At 42.5% G+C, this 21,561-nt stretch overlaps 1 long non-coding RNA gene across 1 annotated transcript in view; it reads right to left on the bottom strand.

Moving 5' to 3' along the window:
- Positions 1–533: 533 nt before the first annotated feature.
- Positions 534–21,561, bottom strand: part of LOC122444027 — a 56,829-nt gene continuing 35,801 nt past the window's right edge. Inside the window, exon 4 of the long non-coding RNA XR_006270173.1 lies at positions 534–1,017. This is a non-coding gene — a long non-coding RNA (uncharacterized LOC122444027). The remainder of the gene's footprint in view (positions 1,018–21,561) is intronic.

Here is a 21,561-nt window from a genome sequence, read left to right as displayed (position 1 = left end):
AGCACCACTTATTATAGAGATTGTCTTTTCTCCATTGTATATTCTTGCCTCCTTTGTCAAGCAGCCATGAAATTAAAAGACACTTACTCTTTGCAAGGAAAGTTATGACCAACCTAGACAGCATATTAAAAAGCAGAGACATTACTTTGTCAACAAATGGTCCATCTAGTCAAGGCTATGGTTTTTCCAATAGTCATGTATGGATGTGAGAGTTGGGTTATGAAGAAAGCTGAGTGCCAAAGAATTGACGCTTTTGAACTATGGTGTTGGAGAAGACTCTTGAGATTCCCTTGGACTACAAGGAGATCCAACCAGTCCATCCTAAAGGAGATCAGTCCTGGGTGTTCATTGGAAGAACTGATGTTGAAGCTGAAACTCCAATATTTTGGCCACCTGACATGAAGAGCTGACTCATTTGTAAAGACCCTGATGCTTGGAAAGATTGAGGGCAGGAGGAGAAGGGGACGACAGAGGATGAGATGGCTGGATGGCATCACCGACTCATTGGACATGGGTTTGGGTGAACTCCTGGAGTTGGTGATGGACAGGGAGGCCTGGCATGCTGTAGTCCACGGGGTCGCAAAGAGTCGGACACAACTGAGCGACTGAACTGAACTGAGGATGTGTCCCAAGCATCAGGATTTTTAAGCCCAAAGTACAACCAGGAGTGAGAATCCCTGAATTAGAGATATTGAGAGAAATTCACTTTATATTGCAGGGAGTCAAAATATAACCTCTCCTCATTCCAACTTTTATAGGCACTACAGGGTCATCTGTGGATTTTGCTTTAACCTTCTAGTAATGGCATAGCAACTTTCCTTTGGGGAACCATCCTTCCAATTTCTGCACACTCTCTCCCAACCCCCTCCAGCTTCTGGGATGGGTACAAGGCCCACATGGGTTCATCAAGACTCAATGAGCCAATGGGCTGCTGACCTTGGACTTCCTCTGAAGCTATCAGGAAAGAGACTCTCTTTCTCCTGGGCTGGAAGCCAGTAGCCTGAAGAGAGGGTGGGCCTGGAAAGGAAGCCAACACAGAGAGAACAGAGGTTAAGAAAAACAAAACAAACAGGTGAGGCTTCCCTGGCAGTCCAAGTGGTTAAGACTCCAGGCTTCCACTGCAGGGGGCCCTGGATCCATCCCTGGTCAGGGAACTAAGATCTCATAAACCAGGAACTACAGCCAAAAAAAAAAGAAAGAAAAGAAGACACAGCTCTAGTGACAGCATCTAAGCAGCTGGATCCAGCTCTGTTTGAAGAGTCCCTTGGGTTTCACCATTACTGAGCCAATGAAGCTGCAGATTTTCTTTAACCCAATTGCATTTGAGTTCGTCAGTTGCATCTGTAAGAACCCTATCTCAGAATGTTTCTCAAAAATCAGCTCTGATGGATGTAAAGTTGTCTTCTTTCCCTTCTATTAGTTTTGCCTAAATAGGTTAATGACCAGAGCAAGGTGATATTTTGGACTTAAATGGATTTGGCTCTAAGGATGCCAACCTCACAGGTTTGCTATCACATGAGATAAAACTTAGGTAAGAGAACCGACTTGTGGACACAGGGAAGGGAGGAGGGGAGACGAATGGAGAGAGTAGCATTGACTTGTACACACTACAGTCTATGGGGTCGCAGAGTCGGACACGACTGAGCATCTAACACATGTGAGAGAGAAAGCTTGTTGGAAGCTGCTGAATGGCGCAGAGAGTGATGCTCTGTGATAACCTAGAGGGATGGAGGGGATGGGATGTGTGTAAGGGGGGAGGCTCAGGAGGGAGGGGAGATATGTATACTTACAGCTGATCCGCATTTTTGCACAGCAGAAGCCAACACAACACTGTAAAGCAACTATACTCCAATTTAAATAATTTTTTAAAAGAACAGTCAAAGAGTTATACCCTGTAACTGTGCATTTTATGTGACTTGAAAGAAGTCATCCATCTTTTCAAATCTTAGAAGCAAGCATCACTAACTAATAAAAGTGAAAGTCGCTTAGTCGTGTCCGATTCTCTGCATGGACTATACAGTCCATGGAATTCTCCAGGCCAGAATACTGAAGTGAGTAGCCTTTCCCTTCTCCAGGGTATCTTCCCAATTCAGGGATCAAACCCAGGTCTCCTGCATTGCAGGCGGATTCTTTACCAGCTGAGCCACACGGAGGCTAATTAATAATTAGTAAGTTCTTATAATTTTAATAAATAAATAACTTATGTAATGACTGGTCCAACCAGTTATCTTACCAAAGTGTTATGGCTTGTTGTTATGTTTTGGTTTATTTTTCAGAAAAGTTGCCAGCCGCATTTTAGTCTGGGTGGGAGCAGGGATCATCTCACTTCCTCTTTGTTATACAAATTGTCAGGCCAGTCCTGGAGAAAAGTTGTAACAGGACTTTAATTTGGTGTGGCAAAGCTCAAGGATGCCCTGAGCAGGAGAAGTTTGGGAAACAGAAGAATCATTTTGTGTAAAGCACTCGGAGACCCTTCTGGGAGGAATGAACTCATAGCCAACTCCTCTCTGAGACCCAAGCTGGTCCCCTAATCAAGGCCCAGTGCCACAAAAGAGCAAGAAGAACCCTGAAACAAAGCTACCATGAGAGCAAAAATGGACCAGCAGGCTGCTCTGTATGAATCATAAATGAGAAATGGGAGAGAGTGATTCTAAGTTGAGGATACCGGGCATTCTTGAGCCTGTTGTTTTCCCCCTTCTAATGGAGACCTGCCCTTACAGAAGCAGCTCCGTGTGAAAGAACCAGTCACTCCCTACCATGGGGGCTGCAATCATAGCTAATGGGTGTTAAAGCACTATGATAAGCACATTTACATCATTACCTCCTTTAATAATCCCAACAATCCTATGAACTTGGTACCAGGACAGTCCCAGTTTACAGATAACAAAACCTGGATAGTAAAGATGAAATACTTTCCCCAAGGGATTCTAACTCCAGGGCCCACATATCCCATCACTCCTTGGCTATCTCCTTGTAGACAGTCTGACAAGTGCTTCTTACCCTCTGGTGTGACCTTCATGTCAGGCAGCCTCGCTGGAGGCTTCCACCCTGGCCAAGGCTGGGGGAAGAAATGGATGGCACTATGACTTTAGGGGACTTGGCCATTTTTGGGTTGGAGACATTATACTGGAGAAGTGGAATCATCTATACCCCAAATAGTCTATTTGATGGTAGAAGTCAGAGAGGACCAGTTATGGTAAGTTCCTTACATACAAACCTTCGAATTGCAAACTTTCAAAGATGCAAACACACATTCCATCAACGTCAGGTGTGAGTGAGATTGTGGCTTGCCCTCCATTTCCTGTTTCTGATGAACCTTCATCTCTACCATCTCCTACCTCCTTTCTCTCCTCTTCTCAGTAACTCTTCTTGCCTGTTCACTCGATGCCAGCCTCTGTATGCCAGCTGCTGTACTGTACTACTGTACTTTTCAAGGTACTGTACTGCAAGATTAAAAATGTTTTCTTTTTGTGGGTTTTTTTTTTTTTTGGTATATTATTTGTGTGAAAAGTATTATAAACCTATTCCAATATAGTACTATACAGCTGATTGTGTTAGTTGGGTACATAGACTAACTTTGTTGGACCTACAAACAAATTGGACTTATGAATGCACTCTTGAAATGGAACTTGGTCGTATGTAGGGAATTTACTGTACTGTGCTTGGGAATGGTTTCTCTGCCCGAGGCAGCTTCTCTACGATAGCTAGAGCTCCCCCGCTGCCGGGACAACACAACAGATCATGGAAGGGACTAGGTTTCTCTCCCTGTACCCTTTCTCACTTTTAGCAACAGAAATATCCCATCAAGTGTTAGCAGGCTGCCCAGCTAGAGATTTTGTCTCCCAGCCTCCCTGCAGCTGGATATATCCATGAGTTATGACAAGAACTGATGTGGGCCACTTAGCTTAAAAGGATTGGGTTTCTCTTTTCCAGCCCCTCCTATCTTCTGTTTTGGGTGGGAAAGAGTGAACCCAGACAGGAAACCCCATATTCAGGATGTACCTCCTCAACCTGTATTGCTGATGTGCAGACTTTTATGTGTAAGAGAAAGAAGCATCTGAAACTTCTATCTTATTTAAGTCACCGTGTTTTTTGGTTTGTTTACATCCTAACTAAATAAAGCTCAAACTAACTGGACTGTCCAACCCCCTAAGAAAAACAGACTCCCAACACTTAATAGCACAAATTCCTAAACAAAGATTTTGCTAAGGGAGAGAAGTCTTGAAAAGGGTACACTGGATTTTCTGAGAATACAAGCATGACTGACCATTAACTATAAGGAGGGTTATTAGGTAGGATAGACTAGGTTTTGCTAGTTTTATTTTTGTGTTTTTTATTGTTTTCTCTTTTTGGCTGGGCTATGTCTTAGGTGAAGCATGTGGGATCTAGTTCCCTGACCAGGGATCTAACCTGGGCCTCCTGCATTGGTAACACATCATCTTAAGCCCTAGACCATCAGAGAAGCCCCAGGTTATGCTAGGTTAATAAGCAACACCAAAGGCTCTGTGGCTTAATGCACAAATGTTTATTTCTTCTTGCAAATCCACCATGGGTCCACATGCTTTTTTAGGGCACCCATCCTCTATGTGGTGACTCAGTCACCTGAGCCCCTTCCAGGATTTGGTCCTGCCATTTTAACACAAGGCCTTCTCCAATACTGCTGCAGCAGGAAAGACAGTCTTGGGAGTCTCCTACCATCAGTTAAATGCTTTGGTCTAGAAGTGACATGTGTCACTTCCGTTTACAACCAATGAGTGGCCAGAGCTGGCCATTTGGCTCCAACTGCTGGGAGGCAGAGCAGTATCATGCCAAAGGCGCCAAAGGGAGAGCACAAATGGAAGTCTCCCCCACAGAGGGCCTCCCTGGTCACACACGTAGCGTGTTTAGCACAGGGGCTCCATGCTCGAGAAATAGTGCAAAGTGGGGAGAAAAGGCCCAGAGCAAGGAGGAGGAAAGAAGAGAAGAACAAAGATAGACGCATAGAGGAAATTTACAGAAGGAAATTTGATCCATAGCAAGGATGCCCCAGGGTCCAGCCAGTGGTGTGCTAAGAGTAGGCTCATACACCAACTCATGAGAGTCACTTGCTATTAATAAGTTTTCAGAAATTTTGCAAGCCAATTGTTCAACACAGTGATTATTAAAACTTAAATGATATCTGGCTTCAATTAAATACATTATATCAAAGACAAAATAATAAATACTCAGAATACATTACTTCCTCCTTCTCTGACTGCATTTTACAAATCTTTCTGTTGCAGGAGTTATTTTCATTATACAGCATGGGATGCTGCTGAACTCCTCTTCCCGACTCTGTCCAGAGAAATGATTTGGTAGCTGGTGGGAGTATTTACTCTATGGAAATCAGCAAATGCTACAAGTCAGGCCTTTTGTCCCCTAGAGAGCTGGTGGTTGAACATTTATCAGCCTGGGTCTGGCCTTCCTCTCCCAGGACACGTAAACTGGGAGTTTCAGCGAAGCCAGCAAGTGTCTTTGACCTCTCCAGTGCGGAGCCGAGGCAGGAAATTTCCATTTGTCACCAGTGACAGGTTGAGAGTAGTGGGTGGGGAGTCTCAGGAGCACTGATGGGTGAGCATTTCCATTTGGAGTTCCTATGGGAATGGGCTGCGGGGTCGGCAACCCTAAATCATAGCATTTTGCGAATACAGACATTCCCTTCCATGTCTGCAAAGCGTAGCCTGTGCTCAGAAGCCTAAACCATTGTTTGGTTCCCAGGAACCAAGGGCTGGTGCTGAATAGTAATAATCACCTGCCAGGAGCCTATTGACCAGGAGGACTGCCCGCTGCCTGTAACTCCTGGTAACAGGGAGCTCTTCTGAGAGCCATCCTTGCACAGGCTCCACAATGAGATGCTGGTGCCTCTTTCTCTCTCAAAGCGCTCTGTACTGGGTCTCTAAGACAGTAGCTGCCAGAACTGAAGCCAAGGCTGGCAACTCAAACAGTGAGAGGCCTGAGTTTATTTGGCCAACTCAGAGTCTAGCTGTGTGCGCATGGGGCTTGTTTTTATAGCCGCTGTAAAATTCTCCTTTCACTGGTTACTTCGCTTTCCCCTGAAGCCCCCAAAGCCCTCTCTCCTCCCCCTCCTCCACCCGGCTCAGCCATTACTGGCCACTTGCCCTCCAGTGTTCAGGGCCCCTCTGAAAGCACTATTAGATGTCTGGATGGTTTATGGATCTCTGGGCTTCTGACTCCGTGTACTGCGTTACTCTAAAAGCCGGACCATCAGACGCAATCGCAGAGGGGAATGTCGGAGGGAGCAGTGCATGAGTTTACTTTTTAATGAGTGAATGTATTACACCAAATGGATGGAAATGCTATGCTGGCAATTTTGACTTCTTTATAGGCTTCTGATTTTTAAAAATCAATGGTCATGTTTTTACTTATATGAACTCACATGGCCTCAAGATCTTCAGTTGTTTGGACTCACCACTACTCCGGTGGCCGATTAAACTTGCTCCAGCCTCCATCCCATGTGCCACAGCAAATTCTACCACTCTTCCCAGGATTTCCAAGGAATCCCCAATGGCTTCACATTCTCCTGGTCTACAACTCAAATTCCTGATGCCTCTGAATTCCTGATCTTTTCCTGTTGCCTGTCTTTGAGTAACTACTTTATGTTCTCTTTGATTTTCTAAAGCTCCACTGACATAAGGTTTTACCTGTGACAGACTTTTTTCCTAAAGGTTTGAGGATAGCTAAGGGATCTATAAGACATTACAGAGCAGGGAACAACTCACAGTGGAATTTAAAACCAATGGGATCTTTTAAAAAATATTTATTTATTTGGCTGTGCCAAGTCTTAGTTGTGGCACATGGGATCTTATGTTTTCATTGTGGCTTGCGGGATCTTTTGTTGCAGCATGTGGGACCTAGATCCCTGACCAGCGATCGAACCCCAGGCATCCTGAACTGGGGGCTCCAAGTCTTAGCCACTGGACCACCAGGGAAGTCCCAACCAATGGGATGTTACAAGCCTGGACCAGCCCCACCACAGGATGTCCCAGGGATGTCTCAGCAGCCACCTTTTCCCAGAGCCCCAGCAACTGCCATTCCTTGGGCCTTCTTTCTTTCTATCTCCTTTCTAGATCTTTCTCCCATTCCAGGGCCTTGGAGATTCTCTCTGTCTGATCATTGAGACAAAACTGGTGACCTCTTCAGAGTAATCTAACCCTGTTTGGTTTTCATTTTTGTCCATTTAGACTATTCCATTTGTAATCAACAAGACTGTTATGGGCTAGTCTAACCAATAGCGCTGTCTACCCCAGCCTGTAATCCTGGGCTGGCACACCCAGCAACACAGAGAACAGGGAGATGTTTTCAATTTTTCAGTTTTTGAAAACTTATCAGAGAACCTGAACACTTTTTGGCTGTATAAAAATAAAAAAAAATTCAAGCCATGCTTTTCCTTAGCACTTCCCATTTCCTCCTACAATCCTACCTCCCCTCTCCCCCACACCAGAGATGACCACTGCTAGTACCAGGAGGTACCTGCCAGGCTCTCTTCTGTGTGTATACATACACAGAGAAATACACATAATTTTTATTTGTGTGTGAAATTTACTTGTAAATTGATATATGTTGCTTTCCAAGTTGCTTTTCCATGCATGTTTGAAATGTTTTTGTGCCAGCAGCATTCAGAAATAGCAACATTTAGTTAGGAAACCACCCACAGGCCCATTGATAGGAAGAGAGTAAATTACGCTCAGTAGGCACCTTGAACTTCTGTGAGGAAGGGAGACGCCCCACACCTGTAGTCCAAACTGAAGGGAGGCAGAGAATAGTGGTGTCAGAACTTGCTGCCCCTCATGTGGGTTTTAATGCTGAGACCCAGTGACCTTCCTTAAGCTCAGATCTGGCCCCTCTAGCTTGACTCTGAAGTGAGGGACAGGCCCCCTACCTCTCCCTTCTCCATAACCCTGAAAACAAGCCCAGGAGCCCTTTGGATCAAAGAGTGTCACTGCTATTGGCCTTGGAGACCCAGACCCTGACCAAAGCTCCCCACATGGACTAATGCTCAGGTCCCAGGTCAGCAGTTCCCAACTTCCTCCAGGATGATGACTCGTGGGGAGGGGTTCGCCCTGCTCCTGACTGCAGAGTTTCTCTTCATGTTCAGGCCCCGTGGTCAGCATGATGGTTCAAGTAGGCAGGTTGTGCTCCTAAGGCCTGCAGGGCTAAGGCATCCTGGTTCCCTCTGCCCAGCCCAGCTTGCAGTGACCAGTTGGGGACATTTTCTCAGGGATTATTGAGATCCAACCTGGGGTCTGAGCTTAGCGCTGGATGTAGATCCCAGCAGGACACTGGGGAGGAAATAGGAACCCAAGACCAAGGCATGACCAGGCAGGCTAGGAGGCCTGGATTTCTTAGGTGTGGAGGACCCAAGACTTGCTCCTGCCCCAAGGGGGACTCGCCAGCTTTCTCTCTCGGGCATGGGGAACACGGGGTGAGAACACCTCATGGAGAGCAGCACTGGGGTGGTGGGCAGGGAACAGGCCTCCTGAGCAGGTCAAATTTGGTGGTGCACTCACCAGAGCCGATTCACTTGGTGCTGACCCAGAATCACAGTCAAGTGGAGCCAAGATGATTGCTGGTACAGAGTCAAGTCCAAAGATGGGCTAAAGATGATCAGGAGGGATCCAGCTTCCCTGGGGGCCTCCTTCACCCCTTCCCCTGGCTGCCACCCCCCTCCTGAGCCCTCACTTCATCTGCACTTAGCACCCTGGATTGAGATTGTCTGTGTGTCAGCAGTTTGCCAGGTTGTAACTTCCTCCCTCGCTCGATCAGTGACAGGTGTGGAGAGATCGTGGCTCAGGGCCGAGGCTGTGTGTGGTCAGCGCAGCTGCTCTTCCTGCAAGGACTGGAGGGTCTTCCTATAAGGCCCAAAGTTGTAAGCATGGCCGGTGGAGGCCATGGGCAGGCCTGGCTCCAAAACAGGACGTTGGCTACCCTGCAGGGTGTCAGTGGCCCCAGTGTCTGTGACTGAGGGACCTGGGGGTGGGAGGGATGTAGGAGGAAAATGCTTCCTCTTTGCTTTCCTCTTCTGCTTGGCTTCCTGGCAACAGACCCACTCTCTTGCTTTACGCCTGACCCGTGACCTCCCAGACCAGCTCTGCGTTATGTGGAAGTTATATACGCATTGTCTTGGGGGTCTCAAGCCCAAGTATCATTTTCTCAGGCCTCTCCTGATCAACGTAAAAAACACTTAGCTCACCTCCTACTAGCTATTCAATATTACATTAGCCTGTTTTATTCTTTTTCGTGTTACTTAGAATCATCGGAACTGACTGATGGACGGGCTCAGTGTATGTCTCCCTAACCAGCAGACAAGCCGTATGGGAGCAGGAGATTTACCTGTCTTATTCCCTGTTGTAACCCCAGAGCCTGGCACGTACTATGTGGGTAAGAAAGTGGAGGATGAATACAGAGGGGCTGGGGCAACCAATTCACATCTGCCTGATGCACAGTGCAGGACCCAGATCTCACCACTGAGTTCTGGTTGGATACAGGCCTATTTTAAGAGTCATATCGACTCATCTTCTAGAGGTCCAAGAGCACATATTAACTCCAAAGGTAAGGAAAAGTTGGGGGAACGAGGAAAGGCTGTCATAATGAATCAGAGTTTGTGTTATTTTTCACATACCCCCAACAAGCACTCAAAATTTTTCAAAACTGGCATTCACAATGGTCCTGTTCTCTCCTCAACTGGCCTTGAAGTTGGTGACGTCAGCCTCAGCCTGACTGAAAGTAGGACCCCAAATGGGCCCAACTGATGAGTTCCTGAATTCAGTGAAGGGAGGAGGCTGGGGGAAGGGGACCTAGGAAATTTCTCACAGACTCCAGGGATTTTTTTTTTTTTCCTTAATAAAAATAGTCATAGAAAACTAAAGAAATTCAGAGTCTGTTTCCTTCCTTAAATCATCACCTTCTTCAGACTGATTGTCATCACTGATTGTCCAGTGGTTAAGAATCTGCCTTGCAATGCAGGGGATGTGGGTTCTATCCCTGGTGGGGGAACTAAGATCGCATATGCCATGGAGCAACTAAGTCCATGGACCACAGCTAGAGAGTTCGTGCACCTCAACAAAAGATGGCACACGAAGCAACAAAGATCCTGTGTGCTGTAACTAAGACCCAACCTAGCCAAAAAAATATATTTTTAAAAAAAGATATCACCTTCCTGAGGTCGCTTGTGAGGTTGGCATATTGTCAGGTGCCCAGTAGAGATGGCCTGAGATGGTCAGGCATTAGTGCCCACTGCTAATGAGGGGGGAGGGTGTCAGCTCTTCTTCTCTTCCCATTTTACCAGGCCTTCCTTTCCAGGGGCAGTCACTTCCAGGGGTCCTGGGGGACGGGGGCTGCTCTGTAAAAAGCATGGTTCTGTTTCTGTTTCTAATTGAAGGCTGGCATTCAATCCACAGGAAGGAGATATTAATCACCACAAATGGATGCAGATTGCTCCTCTGAGCTTTGTAAATTCCACACCACCTCTCATTTCACTGCTGTGGGCCTCGGTTTACGGCGCGCCCTGCCAGAAATGAAAACCTTTCATCAGTGGAGAAGAGGGACCTGGCTGCCTCTGTGTTTGGGCTACAGAACTGAGATGGAAAGTGTTATTTTAGGGTGTTTCCAAGAGGGAGGGCTGTGATTCGAGTGGCAAACTCAATTACACTCACCTTTTCACTTTTTGAAAATAAGAAATAATGTTTTTAGGCCATAATTTACCCTGTTGACGTTTTATTTATTTACTTGGGTCAGGAGAGCTAATTTAAGTTAAATTCATTCAATGGACTTTGAGTTATGGGAAGAGAAAGAATACACTTTCTATTACCAGAGGAATTTTGTGTGTAAACATACACACATGTATGCACACACAGATGTATACACACAGATGCAACACATACACAACTACAAGAAGTCAAGCAGAGACACACAACTAATCATTTAGAATAACAACTCACTCTGTAAGATGCAAGAGAAGATTCTTTAATAGAAATAGGAGCAAATCCAAGATAAATTTTTTTTCGAACATTTTTCCACAAGATAAAAATCAAAGTATAACAAAGTGGTACTTTAGGTCCCTAAAATATCTGGAAACTTGGCCTTTTTTAGTCAACAGATCATTTGTAAGAACCTACTGTATGCCAGATCCTATGGATGCACTGTTTCTACCAAGAGATGAAAATATGAACCCCAATTATCTGGGCTTCAGTCCTGGGGACAGGATGAGTGAATGATTGGGGTATTACATGAGAGGTTGGCAGTAGGAAGCAAGTGAACCAAGGAGAATCTTATAGGGAGAATGACCAGAAGTTGCCTGAACCAATAGAGAAGAAAAACAAATGCCTGCAAGTTATCATCAATTGATGAGAAATTTATAAATATGAAAAAACAAGCATTTTTGAATAAATGAACAAACAAGAGCCAGATCTTAAGAAAGGTGGGGGGTACCCATCGGCTGGGACAGGTGCCTTTCTGAGACAGAGGCAGGGCATCTGCTCACAAACTATGTGATTTCTCAGAAAGATCCCATGCAGACCTGTGATTCCAGGTTGTTTCCCTAACCACTCATCAATGTGTTCTTTCCAGCCACTAAAAGAAATTCAAGGATTTCCCTGGTGGTTCAGGGGTTAAGACTTTGCCTTCCAATGCAAGGGTACAGTTTCCATCCCTGGTCAGGCTAGATACCACATGCCTCAAGGCCATATACCTATACATATATATTTGTGTGCATGCTTAGTCATTTCTGACTCTTTGCAACCCCATGGACTGTAGCCCACCAGGCTCCTCTGTCCATGGAATTTTCCAGGCAAGGACACTGAAGTGGGTTGCCATTTCCTCCTCCAGGGGATCTGCCTGACCCAGGGATCAAACCTGTCTCTTGCATTTCCTGCTTTGGCAGGTGGATTCTTTACCACTGAGCAACCTGGAAAGCCTTGATATTATATTATTCAGCCCTTTCTCTTCTGTGTTTTCTGCTTGTTGTGAGCTGGCAAACTGTGAATGTGATATTCATTTCCTAGGGCTGCTGTAATGAATTATCACAAACCGGGTGGCTTAAAAACCACAGAAATTTACTGTCTCACAATTTTGGAGGTGAGAAGTCCAAAATCAAGGTGTCAGTAGGATCACACTCCCTCTGGAAGCTCTGTAAGAAAGTCCATTCCTTGCCTCTCCTAGCTTCTTCTGGTGGCTACCCAGCCATCCTTAGCTTGTAGTTGCATCACTCGAGTCTCCTCCTCTGTCTTCACATCACAGCCCCTTCTGTCTGCCTCTCCCCTCTGGGTATCTACTATAAGGACACTTGTCATTGGATTTAGGGTTCACCCAGATAATCCAGGGGGTCTCCTCATCTCAAGATCCTTAATAACATCTGAAAAGATGCTTTTTCCAAATAAGGTCACATTTGCAAGTTTTTTTTTTTTAAACGAGTTAGAATTTTTAAATATTTTATTTTTATTTATTTATTTTTGGCCATGTCAGATCTTATCTGTGGCATGCAGGATCTTTCTTTGCAGTGCATGGACTTCTCTCTCCAGTTGAAGAGCTCAGTAGTTGCAACACTCAGGCTTAGTTGCCCCATGGCATGTGGGATCTTAGTTCCTGGACCAGAGATTGAACCCACCTCCCCTGCATTGGTAAGCAGATTCTTAACCACTGGACCACCAGGGAAGTCCCCACATTTGCAAGTTTGGGGGGTCAGATGCAGGTGTATCTGGGGGCTGCTATTCAGGCCATCACAGAGTGGTCCACAAATCTGGTAAACCTTTCAAAGAGCTGACTCAGAGGGGATTCTGCAAGAAACAGAGGGTACATAATACAGCAAAGTTCCTCTGGAAATGGAAGGAGGACAGTGGTTCCAAATTTGAGCATCAAGACAGGGGCCACACTTTAAAGAGCATCTTGGTTTTTCTGTCAGTCTTCCACCGTGACTCTTAACCCTTCAAGGGTCTGTCTGCTACAGATCAGAAGTATCTCAGCTAAAGTGAAACTCATGGTCTCTTGCCTATAAAACCATTTCTACTCTGCCTGCACAAACTTCCCTCCCTCCCTGACTCCCAGCTCAGAAAGACAAGAATTTAGCAGCTTGCGTGTCTTTTAAATGTCAGAGACTTACTTTTTCTCAAGTATAGGTGTGTAGCTGGGATGAGTGAAGACACTTCATGCTCCATTAGACATTGTATACTAAAGAGAAGCTGATAGGAGAAGAATTAATTACAGTTTAACAATAATAATAAAAAGCAAAGCAAGAGATTGAAATGAAATAGCCAGGGGAACAAATGGGTTTCCAGGAAGAATGGTGTCTATTCACCGTGGAAAATTTATATGGAGAGTAAATGCTGGGAAGTGGAACACAGAAGAGGCAATCAAAGGGCTGAGGAGGCTCTAGCAAGCTGGAGCTGCTTTCTATTGAATTGTCTCATTAGCTGGCTGGAGGTAAAAATAAATTCCTCCAGTGTCTTTGTTGTCTGACAAGATGGAAAACAGAATGAGTCTTGGCGGGGTAGGGGGTGGGGAGTTTAGGGAGAGGGAGAACGACCCTGACAGCCCTTGGAACCAAGGGAAGGGGTGGGAAGGAGTCCACATGGAGAAGAGAATAGCCAGCGATGAAGGTGTCTGCTTCCTTTCATGGCAGAGGCAGCAGACTGTGGGCGGCACTGAGCAGGGAGGGGCCAGGATTCCCAGAGCCTAGAGGCTTTGTTCTGCGGCCAGACACAGGGCTTTATCATGGCAAACCTCACATTACGTCACTACAGCTTCTTCTGGGAGCAGCACTCCGGGAGTCACAAAGCCTTCCTGGGGTGCCCTCAGCCACCAGTTTCAATAACAGTGCCCTCCATAGATGGCCATGTCATGCTTGTTTGCAAGGAGTTTTATGTGAAACTTGTTACAATGACTAGAAGTACCAACATTTTTGAATAATTAATATTTTTTAAAGATAAGAGGATTCTGAGAAGATAGCAGAGATTGGCAACATAGTTGGCTTTTTTTAGTAACAGCTTTATTGAGATATAGCTCACATATCATAGCATATGTGTTTGGCTTAGCATAATGTCTTCAAAGTTCATTCACATTGTAACATGGTTCCGAATTTCCTTCCTTTTAAAAGTTAAATAGGGGCTTCCCTGGTGGTGCAGTGGTGAAGTATCCACCTTGCAATACAGGAGATGTGGGTTCAATCCCTAGTCCAGGAAGATCCCACATGCTCTGGAGCAGCTAAGCCTGGGAGCCACAGCTACTGAGCCCATATGCCGGAACTACTGAAGCTCATGTGCCTATAGTCTATGTGCCACAACAAGAGAAAACACCACAACGAGAAGCCCGCACACCAAAATGAAGAGCAACCCCCATTCTCTGCAACTAGAGAAAAGGCTGTGCACAGCAACGAAGACCTACAACAGCCATAAATAAATAAATAAATGAAATCATTTTTTTTTACAGCTGAATAATATTCTATTATATGTATATAGTACCTTTTCTTTTTCTACTCATCTGTTGAAGGGCATTTGGGTTGTTTCCACCTTTTGGATATTAGGAATAATGCTGCTGTAAACTTTCATGTACAAGTTTTTGTGTGGACATATGTTTTCATTTCTCTTGGGCATATACCCAGGAGTAAAATTGCTGGGTTACATGGTACCCCTATGTTTAACATTTTGAAGAACTGTCAGATTTTTTCCCAAAGTGGCAGCAGCAAAATTTTTGAACTCATCAGTTTCTTCCATAAGAAGAGACAAAATAGTAAAGATAGCAAAAAAAAAAAAAAAAAAAAAATCCACAAGTGCCAGTAACAGTGGTTCTAAAAGTGGGACCTGCAAACCAGAAGTATCTGTATCATCTGAGAATCTGTCAGGAAAATGTAGATCTCAGAGGCCACACTAGATTTCTGCACCTGTGCTTCAACAAGCCCCCTAGGTGTCTGATTAGTGCTGACTCTGGAGTTTGTGAACCACTGATCTAAAACCAAACTAGGTGATAAGGTAACAAATTCCAAAGTACAAGTAGGTGGGTACAAGCTACTTAAAGCTCCAGACCATGTGATCCTGGCAATTATGTGTGAGGAAGGTGAGACAAGGAAATGATCCAGTAGCCACAAATTGCCCTGGGAACGTTGGCGGCCCACCCTGAGCAAAACAGCCAAAAGCTGGAAGAAGTTCAAAGGCTCCAATTTGCGTGTGAGTCCAAGAGGGTCCCATGGAAGGTGCTGGAAGAGTCCTGGCTTTCTGAATGTTTTTAACTGGCAAACCAAACTTTTATCTAGGATACCTGCTGGAAGTAGAATTTAAATTGAGCATCCTGGGGACAAAAGAGAGAGGGGGGGCGGGATTCAAATAAAGGTGAGCACGAAGAGCAGTGGAAGACACAGCTCAGAAAATACTTGGAGAGACTGATTGATTGACTTTCACGAGATTTAATCATGTTGTTAAAACCATGAAGGAGAACTTCTGAATTATGAATCTAGGAAAATTATCCTAGCCTACCTTTCCCTCCTAAAATTTCTCTCATTAAAATGAGCAATAGGAAATGATGGTGAGCAAATCCCACATAAAGTCAGCCTAAGAGAAAAGAAAACAAGAAGCGTACTACTACCTCTGCAGAGGATGAAGACATGTGAGAAAGACAAACCCACAAAACAGATACACCTTGTAAACTAATGTTTGACATGAACTAAAATAAATTAAGAAAAATGATGCTATGAAAGAATAGCCCAAATACAATTAGATTTTAATAAGCTGAGAAACACTCAGAAAGGAGGTAATTGAGAAAAGAAAGATTTGAAAAGAGGAGTGACAGAACTCAGAAAAGAATAAGAAATACAAAACAATTTTGTAAATGAAGATTAAAATGGAAGGGACACATTCCCCAAATGTAAGAAAACAATCATTGTACGGGGCACATAGATTACAGCCTTCGCTGGGCTGACTGGAATGGCCGTGGGCTGAGTCAGCAGGGAGTTGAAGGTCTACTTCCAAAACGGCTTCTTCAATTTCATCTCTGACACTTGGGCTTGGCTGGCGGGAGGGTGGGTTCGCTAGGCCTGGCGACTGGAGTGCTGACAGGTGGCCTGTCCTGCATGGAGTTCTCAGGGTAGTTGGGCTTCACACATAGCAGCTCAAGTTTCCAAGGGCGAGTGTCCCAAAGACCAAGGCAGACAAACTGGGTCTTTTCTGACCTAGCCTTAGAGGCCCATAGCATCTTTTCCACTGTGTTCTATCAATGAAGACTGTCACAGACCCACACAAATTGAAAAAGAAGAAACACAGACTTTGTCCCTTGTTGGGAGGAGTATCAACGAATTTTTGTCCATTTTCCCCAGCTTTATTAAGGTATGATTTTCATGCCTTCATCCATTATAATCATGCCATTGGATGACTTTGGGTAATTATATACAGTCTTGTAACCACCAATACAGTCAAGATATAGAACAATTTCCTCACCTTAGAATATTTTCTTGTGCTTCTTTGTGGCCATGTTTTGCACAAAATCTAAATATAAATGAAAACTAGTTGCAAAGGATCAAAAGTTTTTAAATGAAAAAGAAATGAAGGAATTGAAAAATGACTCAAGACAAAATGGTATGTGCACACATACATTTGGTAAAATGAATATCTGATTCATGTAGAATAGAAATCCTGAAGACGAAAAACCAAAGCAGCAGAACAAAACAAATAAAAGATATTTAAATTAAAAAATTTTCTGAAATAAAATGGAATTAAAACTTTGTAGTGAAAGATCCATCTCATATCTGGGAAAATCAGCCTACAACAGCCAACATTCTAGTAAAACTAGCAAACTTCAAAGGAAAACAATTTTATTGAAGTATAATTGATTCAGGTATACTGCAAAGTGATTCTGTTTATATATATATATATACATATATATATATATATATATATATATACACTTTAAAATTCTTTTCCATTATAAGTTATTACAAAATATTAAGTGTAGTTCCCTGTGCTGTAGAGTAGGTCCTTGTTAGTTATCTATTTTATATATAGTATGTTTTGTTAATCCCAAATTCCTAATTTACCTCTTCCCTACTTTATCCCTTTTAGTAACCTTAATTTTGTTTTTATGTCTGTAGACCTATTTCTATTTTGTATATGGATTCATTTATATCAATTTTTCAGATTCCACATATAAGCAGTATCATATGATGTTTGTCTTTGTCTGGCTTACATCACTTAGTATTATAATCTCTAGGTCCATCCATGTTGCTGTGAGTGGCGTTATTTCATTCTTTTTTATGGCTAATATTCCATCATATATCACATCTTCTTTATCCATTCATCTGTTGATGGATATTTAGGTTGCTTCCATGTCTTGGCCACTATTAATTGTGCTGATGTGAACATTAGGATGCATGTATCTTTTTGAATTATGGTTTTCTCTGGATATATGCCCAAGAGGAGGATTGCTGAATCTTATGGTAGCCCTATTTTTAGTTTTTTAATGAACCTCCATACTCTACTCCATAGTGGCTGTACCAGTTACATTCCCACCAAGAGTGTAGGAGAGTTCCATTTTCTCTACACTCTCTCCAGCGTTTATTATTTGTAGACCTTTGGATGATGGCCATTCTGACCACTGTGAGGTGATACCTCATTGTAGTTTTGATTTGTGTTTCTCTGATAATTAGCGATGTTGAGCATCTTTACATGTGCTTTTTGGCCATCTACTGATCTTCTTTGAGAAATGTCTATTTAGATCTTCTGCCCATTTTTATTGCATTTGTTTGACCTTAAAATGTATGAACTGTTGGTATATTTTGGAAATAAATCCCTCGTCGGTCACATCATTTGCAAATATTTTCTCCCATTCTGTAGGTTGTCTTTTCATGTTTTTTTTTTTTTTTTTTTTTTAATGCAAAAAAGACTAAGTCACTTAGGGAAAGAGAATCAAATTGCCATCAGACTTTGGACCCAATGCTGTATGCATTAGGACAATGAAGCCACATATTGAAGTTACTTAAGGAAAGGAATTGTGAGATAAGAATTTTATAGCAAGGAAGATGACCTTCAAATATAAAAGCACAGGCACTTTTATGAACAGCCAAAAAACTCAGGATATTGTCCTATGAGTCCTTCCTGAGGAATCTACTAGAGAATGGGTTTTTAAGAAACCAGAATGACTAGAGAAGTACCAGCATAAAGACTGGTGGTGAGCATTAAAGATATATTTTCCTGTAGAATTAAGACTAAAAGAAGGTTCTTAAGAATAGAGAATAGTATGAATGGCTTTGTGTTCTGATGCTGTAAAGAATGTACACTATCAAACATGGGAGGAGACTAAAGGAAATATATACCAAGTTCATTGAGCTTGCAAACTTCCTTGTAGGTTTTAACTGAGAATACGGGGATATCACTTCAAATTAGAGTTTGAGGTGTAGAGGAGAAAGAGGAAGTTACTAGATAATTTTAATATTGTTCCTGGGGGATGGGAACCAATAGGCAAGAGCCTGAAAAAGAAGAGATTAAGAGTATAGTCTAATCTATTCTAAAAAGTCTAAGAATTACTATTAGGTAATTCTAAAACCATTAGGACAAAAATGCAAACTTGCTTAAATTCAAAAGATATACCCCCCACCAATACAAAAGAGACCAAATAAAGAAACAAATCATAAAGACAAATATTTTACTCCTAAAAGACATACATACTCAAAATATAAAACAATGTCACAAAAGTTTTGAGGCCAAGTGACATGGCCTGTGTGTTACTGGGTGTGAGGTGATATCTGAGAGTGTGTTTTTTTTTTTTTTAATTTTATTGGAGTATAGTTGCTTTCCCAGTGGTAAAAAAAAAAAAAAAAAAAAGAAAAGAAAAAACTGCCTGCCACTGTAAGAGAGGCAAGAGACATGGGTTCGATCCCTGGGTCTGGAAGATCCTCTGGAGCAGGAAATGGCAATCCACTCCAGTACTCTTGCCTGGAAAATTCCATGGACAGAGGAGCCTGGTGGGCTATATAGTCCATGGGGTTGCAAAGAATCAGGCATGACTAAGCAACTGAGCACTCACGTAATTGCTTTACAATGCTGTGTTCGCTTCTATTGTACTGAGAAGTGAATCAGTTGCATGTATACATACATCCCCTCGTCTTTGGATTCCCTTCCTGTTTACACAGAGCACTAAGTAGGGGCCCCTGTGCTCTGGAGTAGGTTCTCATCAGTTATTTATTTTATGCATAGTATTGTATCTATGTCAATCCCAATCTCCCACTTTATCCCACCCCTTCCTTCCCTATTTGTTCTCTACATCTGTGTCTCTATTTCTGCTTTGCAAATAAGTTCATCTGTAGCATTTTTCTAGATTCTGCATGTAAGCAATATTATATGATATTTGTTTTTCTTTTTCTGACTTCTCTGTAAACAACAGTCTCTAGGTCCAACCATGTCTCTGCAAGTGACACCTTTCCAGTCCTTTTTTATGGCTGAGTAATATTCTATTATGTATATGTACCATATCTTCCTTATTCATTCCTCTGTTGATAGACATTTATGTTGCTTCCATGTCCTGGCATGTAAGCAGTGCTATGGTGAACATTGGGGTGCAAATATTTTTTTGAATTATGGTTTTCTCCAGGTATACACCCAGGAGTAGAATTGCTGGGTCAGGTAGCTCTGTTTTTAGTTTTTTAAGGAAAAGGTTAGAAATCCCAGAGAGAAACCTACGCACCTATAGTCACCTAAGCTATGACAAAGGAGGCAAGAATATATAGTGGAGAAAAGACAGTCTCTTCCATAAGTGGTGCTGGGAAAACTGGACAGCTATATGTAAAAGGAAGAAATTAGAACACTTCCTAACACCATACACAAAAATAAACTCAAAATGGATTAAAGACCTAAATATAAAGCTGGATACTATAAAACTCTTAGAGGAAAACATAGAACACTGTTTGATATAAATTGCAGCAAGATCTTTTTTGACCTACCTCTTATAGTAATGAAAATGAAAACAAAAATAAACAAATGGGACCTAATTAAACTTAAAAGCTTTTACACAGCAAAGAAAACCATAAACAGGACAAAAAAGACTACCTTCAGGATGGGAGAAAATATTCGCAAATGAAGCAACCGACAAGGGATTAATCTCTAACATACACAAACAGCTCATGCAGCTCAATATCAAAAAAACAACCCAATCAAAAAATGGGCAGAAGACCTAAATAGACATTTCTCTGAAGAGGACATACAGATGGCCTACAAATACATGAAAAGATGCTCAACTTCACTAATTAGACAATGAAAATCAGTGTGGTTTTGATTTGCATTACCCTGATGATGAGTGATGTTGAGTGCTTTTTTTCATGTACCTATTGATCACTTGTGTGTCTTCTTTGGAAAAAATATCTATTCAGTTCTCTGCCCACATTTTAAAATAAAGCTTTTATTCAAGGAGCTTATATACTGAAAAGTGCACAGATCAAAGGTATAACCTGTGAATTTTCACTAACTGCACATACTTGTGTAACCAACATCCAGACCAAGATACAGAATGTTTTATTAGTTCCCCAGAAGCCCTCTTGTACAGTCACTACCAACCACCCCAACAATAGTCTTGATCTTGACTTGAGCATCATAGATAACTGTGCCTACTTTTTAGCTTTACATAAATGGAATCAGCCAGTATATACTATTTTGTGTCTAGATTTTTCACTCAAAATTATTTGTAATTAATTTACATTGATGACTATAGCTATGTTCCTTCCTTCTTACTGCAGCAGATCTGGGGTCATCAAATTCTGGCCAGTGAGTCAAATCTGGCCTGTTGCCTGTTTTTGTAAGATCTATTCCTCTGCCCATTTTTAAAATCAGATTGTTTCTTGCTATGGAGTTGAGTAAGTTATTTTATAGATTTTGGATATTAACCCATCAACAAATATGTGATATGCAAATATTTTCTCCCATTCTGTAGTTTGCCTATTTGTTTTGCTGATGATTTCCTTTGCTATGCAGAAGTGTGTATATGAAATAGAGTGGATTGTAGATTCTCCATAATAGCATTGTTTTCTTGGGTGAAAAACAGATCTGTTTTCTTGGGTGAAAAACAAGTGTCCCCAAGATTATGCATGACATACAGCTATGCCACTCTTGTGAATGCCATTTGTTGCATGTGAGATATTCTTACTCTTTTGCCATCTGAGTTTTTCCCCACTTAACACAATTTATCATGGACAGATTTCCATTTCTGTACATAGAGATCTGTCTCACAATTTTAACAGCTACATAGCCTTCCATTGTATGAATGTGTCATAATTGTTCAACTACTCCCCCATTATTTCATATTTGGGTTGTTTCCAAACACTCACTAATATATACGCAGGTTGTGATGAACCTTCTTCCTCGTATATCCTTCCACGTTGTGTGAATATTTCCTTAGGATAGGTTGCAAGAAATGGGGCTGCTGGGTGAAATAGTCATTAAAGATTTTATTTCATTTTAAAAATTATTTATTTATTGGCCGTGCTAGGCCTTCCTTGCTGCATGAGGGCTTTTCTCTAGTTGCAGAAAGCAAGGGTTCCTGTCTTGCTGTGGAGCACACGCT

Source organism: Cervus canadensis, chromosome 6, assembly GCF_019320065.1.
Source record: "Cervus canadensis isolate Bull #8, Minnesota chromosome 6, ASM1932006v1, whole genome shotgun sequence".
Lineage (NCBI taxonomy): Eukaryota > Metazoa > Chordata > Mammalia > Artiodactyla > Cervidae > Cervus > Cervus canadensis.
This window is presented reverse-complemented; position numbering and strand designations above follow the sequence as displayed.